Below are 7,016 nucleotides of genomic sequence, written 5' to 3' on the forward strand. Positions count from 1 at the left end.
CAGACCCGGGCTGGCCCCGCTGGCCCTGCCGGCTGTCGCCCTCGGGTGACCCCGCACGCAGGATTTTGGCACCAGCCCTTCCCTTTCAGAGATTAAATCTTCCCCTCCGGGCTATGCTCTGCCAAGTGGAAAAATCCCAAAACAAGGAGCACAAAAACGCCCCCGCCCTACGGGACACGGCGGAGGGAACAGACCGGGCTGGGGAACGAGGAGTGACAGGCACACAGCTCAGACCGGCACCGCTGGGAATCACATTCCATCAGCCCCATCCCACCTGGATGTGCCCCCCGAGGGGCAGGACACGCGTGGAGGGACAGAACTGCAGCGGGTGGGGAATGGAGAGTGGGCATCGGGGGTGAGGGATCGGTCTGGAAATAGCAGCGATTCCATGAAACCTTGGATCCTTTAGGTTGGAAAACCCTCAAATCCCATCCAGTGCAGCGCTGCCAAGGCCACCCCTACCCCATGTCCCTCCCCACGGCTTTTAAACCCTTCCAGGCTCGCTTTGGGGATCATTCCCAAAGTGAGGAGGGAAGGACATTCACCGCCCGTGCCCGTGGCAGTGTTTACAGCCCCTTTTGGGGAGCTTTATTCCCGATTTTCTCGCTGCCAGGACCTCCCTTTTGGGGAGCTTTATTCCCGATTTTCTCGCTGCCAGGACCTGTCTGGGCACAGCCAGGGCCCGCAGCCTCCCGAGGGAAATGTGGCACCGTGGGCAGGAGCTGCCGCTTGTCCCGGCACGCTGGGAAAACCAAACGCTGCCCGAAGTTTCCTTTTCCCGGCGGATCCGAGTCCGTGCTCGCAGGGAAGGAGCCGAGTCTGTTCCTGGCACGGCTCACAGGAAGGACAAACTGACTTTTAAAGTCCGGGAGCAACCTTCTCATATCTCGGGTGTCCTTTTACCCGGGCCAAAAATCACACTCAAACCCTCTTTGACATTGGCATCGCCTTCCTTGTTCCTGCCCCGAGCCCTGGAGCTGGGATTTGGGAATATTTACTCCTCCGGGAACCCGATCCTGCCTGGAGCGCGGTGCCAGCGGGACTGACGCGAGCAGAGCTTCCCGCTCCCTCTGGAGTCTCCCTGTCCCCTGGGAAGCCTCACGGGGGGCCAGGGAAGTGTCCCCCCATTCCCAGGGATTTTGGGATGGAATATCTGGATGTCACCTCGGTGCCAGCGGGGCGAGAAGGGGACGAGCGTGTGCCTGTGCCATGTGTGTGTCCCTGTGTGTCCCCAGTGTCCCCAGTGTGTCCCCAGTGTGTCCCCAGTGTGTCCCCCGTGCCGGGCACAGCTCTGGGGTGACACAAGAGCTCGTCCCTTGGCAGCAGAAACAGCTCTCTGCAGGACTCCAAAGTGCTGGAGAGGCGTTTCCACCTCTGCCTGTGGGATCACAGAATCCTGGAATGGTTTGGGCTGGAAGGGAGCACAAATCTCACCGTGTTCCACCTCCCACCATCCCAGGCTGCTCCAAACCCTGTCCAGCCTGGCCTTGGACACTTCAGGGGTCTGGGGGCAGCCACAGGAACCTGTTCCAGGGCCTGCCCACCCTCCCGAGGGGGAATTTCTCCCTAAAACCAACCCTGCCCTCGGTTTCCAGCAAGCTCCAGGGAATATCTGAATAAAGCACGGGGATCCCCAAACACGATGGGGTTGGAAAGTCGGGGCAGTGCAGCTGCCTCAGAGGAAGGCAACATTCCCGAAGATGGGAAAGAGAAATCCGTGGGGAAGAGCCCTGGCTCTGCTGCCCGGGAGGAGGAGGGGACACGGCGGCCAAAGGACATCGGGAGCCTGCAGGGGAATGCGGGGAGCGGCAGCTCGAGGGGCTCTCACACCTGTCCTGGGAAAGCTCCACCTTCCAGCGCCCTGTGCCAGCTCCAGATGTGCCGCCCTGGCTCCAGATGTGCTGCCCTGGCTCCAGATGTTCCGCCCTGGCTCCAGATGTGCCGGGTGCCAGCCCAGCCCCGAATGAGATGAGCTGGCTCCAGGCGCAGCCCCAGCCGTGTGTCCCGAGCATTAAACACTGCCAGGACATCCCAAAGGTGAAATTCCCACGGAAACCCCCGCAGCCGTGCTCGGGGTGTGTGAAGCCACACAAACCCAGCCGTTCCTACACCCCTACAGGCACACTGTACACTGGAACCACTTCCCCCCGTGGTGCCGGCCGGCTCCTGCTCTCACTTCCACAAAAATTCCCCGTCAAAACCCGGAGCAGCCCGGGTTTGCTGGCAGAGGGAGGCTCAGCTTTCCCCGGGGTGCAGGGAGGTAAATTCTGGTCCCCGACATTTCCTCCTGCGAGGCAGAGGCGGGAGCAGTGCGGGGTTTCCTGTGGTTGCAGTGTCTAATGAGGTTAACACTGTTTTTGAGGTTTAACTCTTCAAGCGACACGAAAAAGGAAGCCCCGGGCTCTGCAGAGCCGGGCTTTGGGAGCAGCAGAAGGGCGCTGGAGCATCCCTGGAGCATCCCTGGATCTCCCAGCCTCGGGAATGCTGTAACATCCTTGGATGAGCTCAGAGGGGGTGACACTCAAACACCCGCGTTCCTCCAGGACTTTTCATCCCTCTGGGATCGCCAGGATCGTTCTCACCCTGCCAGCTCCCGGGAGTGTAACAATCCCCTGGGGATGGGCTCGGCTTTCCCGGAGCGTCTCCAGGTCCTGCCAGGACTTTGAGGCGTCCCGAGGCTGCTGCTGGAAGGGATCTGGGTTTTCCCATGGACTGACTCACACCGGGAGGGAAACTCTGCTGCTCTGTGCGGGTCAGCCAGCGCTGCTGCAGCTCGGGTGCCACATGTCCTGAGGATTGCCAAGGTAAGGATTCCCTGCTTTCCCCAGCTCCCAGCCCCCTGCTGGAACCGCAGAATATCCCAGCTCCTGCTCCTCACCCGCTGCTCCTGCGTTTATCCGCTCCTGGCGCAGCCACGGTGAAGATCCCGTGTGATTCGGGGGAGCAGCTTCTCCCCTCTTTATTGAATTCCCATTTCTTTAATGCACGAGAAGGCTTTACCAGAGATGAGATCAAAGCCCAGCATCTCCAAATTGCCTCGTTCCTTTTGCTTTGGGGTTGGCAAACGCCTCTAAATTGGAATAAAAGTAGGAATGTGATTCCCAGAGGAGGCAGAGCCTGCGATCCCTCGGAAAGCCGGGCAGATTTAGAGTTTCCAGCTCTTCTCAGAGGACCCCAATTGCATTTTTTAATTTGCTCTGACTTGCAGAGGTTTCCAGGGCACTTGGGAACCGACAGCTTCTCTTTGTAGGTCAGGTAATAGGGAGGCACTAGAAATTTGACTCACTCATGATGATCAGCCCTAAAACCAAACCAGGTCACCTCACCCTGCACGAGAAATACCCAAGCACTCGCTGCTGCTGGGTTGAAAAAGAGCATTTTGAAGCTTTTACTGTGGACTCTGAGCTCCCTGAGAGGAAACTCGCCATTCCTGACAGCAGGTATTGCATGGGGAAAGGCAAGGATGGAGCGTGGGGCTTGCCTGGGTGCTCAGCCCCGGGCAGGTGAATGGAGGGGTACAGAGCTCCTTCCCTGTGCCCACCCCCCACCCCCAGAGGGGTCTGTGAGGGTCTTGGGGGCCACCCCATCTCCGGGGGGCTGGGGGTGCCTCGCTGGATGCTTCCAGAAGGATCCTTTGCTCGGAAAAGAGCGATTTCCCCCCAGGAGCTGCATTTCCCCTCCCCAGTCTGAGCCCTTCCAGCCCCACATTCCGAGTCCCACGGGGCTGGGCTTTCTTCCCTGGACTGTGGGAATTCTTCCAAAGGGGCTGTGGAGAGAGGTGAAGGGAGAGGGGGGAAATTTAAGCAGCTGTGGATGCAGGCACAAAGGTGACTCCTTGGATTTTGGGGGGATTTTGGGGCTGTCTCAAGGACTTTACTGCTGGGAAGAGCTGTGGCTCAGCCTGGGCAGGACCTGTGGGAAAGATATTAGGGAAAAAGGGAGTTTCTATCCCATAAAACCATGCCTGAGCATCCCCAGGGATGGAGACTGCAGGACAATAGCCCCACTCTGGCTACCTTTAAAGAGCTTTTTCTTATGTTTAGCTGGAATTTCCTGATTTTGCCGTTGCCTCCTGCCCTGTCCTGGGCCACGCCGGGAGGAGTTTGTCTCCCTCACCTTTACTGCCCCACCAGACATCCATTCCCGAGGATCTGCCCCCCTCGAGCCCCCTCCTCTCCAGGCTGAGCTGCTCCCCCAAACTTTCCACACTTCCCAGATGTTCCTGACCCTCAGGTGGGCTCATTCCAGATCTCTCCCATCCCTGGAGCCGCCCCTCGGGATGTCTCTGAGCAGAGGGGCAGCTCCATCCTCTCCAGAGCAGGGCTGCTCACCTTTCCCTGCCACAAACCCGCCCTGCCCGTGCTGGAGCTGCTTTTCCAGGGGGATTTGCTCCATCCTTTTCCATCCCTCAGGCTATGCCGAGCGTGGGCCATGGCGGGGTCCGGCGAGGCTTTGGTGCTGCCCGTCCTGCTCTGCTGCCTGTGCCGAGGTGAGCGACCACACCAGGGCCACCAGGCTGAGCCCTGAGCTCCTGCAGGACATTCGGGGTGGGAACGGGGCAAGGACAGAGCTTGGAGGGGGAATACCACGGCCTGCAGCTCCTTCTCCTTGGAGCAGGGATGTTTCCAGGCTCCTGCAGCTCCTGTGCTGAGCTTTGGGCTCTGCCCTTTCCAGGAAGGGCAGATGGAGCCCGATAGCGCCCGAGAGCCGGGGCTGCTGCGGAGCCTCATCTGATAGGGAAGGGCAGCGCCTCCGCCGCCCTAATCTTGGGGATCAGAGCTCTCGAGAGCGCAGGTTATTTCCCTGCACTCATTTAAACGTTACAGCATAACCTAAAATGGGTGAAACTGGAGGAACTGGCTGTTTCTGATCTGCTGGGATGAGTCACAGGGGCCGGGGCGCTGCTGCAGGCGGGGGGCTCATCCCAGGGGGGACCTCAGAGCTCGCCCAGCCCTGGACAGGGACAACTTCCACTGTCCCGAGCTGCTCCAAATCCTACCCAGCCTGGCTCTGGGAACTTCCAGAGACCCGGGGGCAGCCACAGCTCCTCTGTGCCGGGGTCTCCCCGCCCTCAGGGGGAACAATTTCCCCCCAGCATCACTCGTGATCCCTGACCGGGGCAGGGTGCAATCCCCCGGCTGCAGGATCCAGCCGTGCTGCTGCTGCTGCTGCTGCATCCCGGGGAACAGAACAGCTCCCTGGGGATCCCTGCAGCTCCCTGGGGATCCCTGCAGCTCCCTGGGGATCCCTGTAGCTCCCTGGGGATCCCTGCAGCCCCTGCTGCCGTGGGACACCCCCGGAGCCCCCCTGGCTTTGGCACAGGTGCCGCAAACATCGAGTGCAAGGGGCGCGTGTGGATCGAGCCCGCGGCGGTGGTGCGGATGGGCTCCAACATCTCCATCGGCTGCCAGTCCTCCCTGAGCTGCCCTTCGGTCCAGCTCGACATCCTCCTCAACTACAGCCGCGCTGAGGGCAGCCCGCTGCCCGGCGGCACCGTGAGGCTCCGGCTGCGCGATTTCAGGATGCCCTTGGCCACCGTGACCTGCCTCTCCCGCTGTGGGGACAGCCAGTGGCGCGGGCTGGTGTGCGGAACGGAGCTGCGGGCGGGCTGTGAGTGCCCCCGAGCCCCCGAGCCCCCGGAGAACCGGCTCCGGCTCCTCCCGGTGCGGCCGTGCCCTCACCAGCCTCGCCCCGCAGACCCCCCGGACCCCCCCGGCAACCTGAGCTGCGCCACACCCGAGGGCTCGGGGAGCCTGGAGTGCAGCTGGGACCAGGGACAGGACACGCTCCTGCCCACCCACCACAGCCTCCACCTGCGCAGGTGAGAGCCCGGGACAGCGCGGCGGGGAGGGGGTGCGGGGGGTCACAGCCCTGGGTAGCAGCTCTGGTGACAGCTCTGGGTCACAGCCCTGGGTCACAGCCCCTGGTCACAGCCTCTGGTGACAACCCTGGGTGACAGCTCTGGGTGACAGCCCTGATGACAGCCTCTGGTCACAGCCTCGGGTGACAGCCCTGGGTCACAGCCCTGGGTGACATCTCTGGGTGACAGCCCTGGGTCACAGCTCTGGGTCACAGCCCCTGGTGACAGCTCTGGGTCACAGCCCTGGGTCACAGCCCCTGGTGACATCTCTGGGTCTCAGCCCCTGGTGACAGCCCCTGGTGACTGCAGAGCTGCCGTGCCCCAGTTCCATTTCCTACCACTCACGTTTTGTCACCTCCTGCCCGAGAACCACACGTTCCACCGCAGGATCTCAGGCGGTCACCCCGCTCACATTCCAGCAGCTCCCAGCGGCTTGGGCTCGAAATAAAAAGAGAGATAAAGAGAGAATGAGCCCAACACTGCCCAGACCCCAAAACCAAAATTCCAGCGTGAAGCTGAAGCAGAGGAGCTGGCTTTGTGCCACTGCCCTGCCCTGGGACACTCCCTGCCACCCAGTCCCCACCACACCAGCCTGGCAGGCTCTCAGCTACCCTGACTCCATGTAAAGACCTTCCTCCCATCATTTGGGAGCTCAGGGACAAAGCTCCTGCCTAAATTTGCTTGGGATCCAACCATGCAGGGTTCCCTTCCCACTGTGAAAATCCAAACAGCAGTGCAGGGAAGGGAAGGGGTTTGGTTTAGGGGTGACAAACTCCGGGTTTGGGGATGGCCATGGCCTGGTGACACCTCAGGACCAGGGTGGCAGTGCCAGCAGGTGTGTGGAGCTATGATGGGCACTGACAGGGCTGCATCTGCTTCCAGGGTGGTGGCAGAGGATGAGGAGGATGAGGAAGAAAAGATCTTCCCTGCAGACTCACCTGTGCCACTGAGAGAGCTGCACAATGACAGCCTCTACTCGGTGTGGGTGCAGGCCAGCAACGCTCTGGGCACTGCCCGCTCAGCCCCCCAGCACCTCAGCCTGCAGGAGATCGGTATGGCCATCATCCATCCATCATCCATCCATCATCCATCATCCATCCATCATCCATCATCCATCCATCCATCATCCATCATCCATCCATCATCCATCATCCAT

The sequence above is a fragment of the Parus major genome, chromosome 8 (assembly GCF_001522545.3).
Source record: "Parus major isolate Abel chromosome 8, Parus_major1.1, whole genome shotgun sequence".
Taxonomy (NCBI): domain Eukaryota; kingdom Metazoa; phylum Chordata; class Aves; order Passeriformes; family Paridae; genus Parus; species Parus major.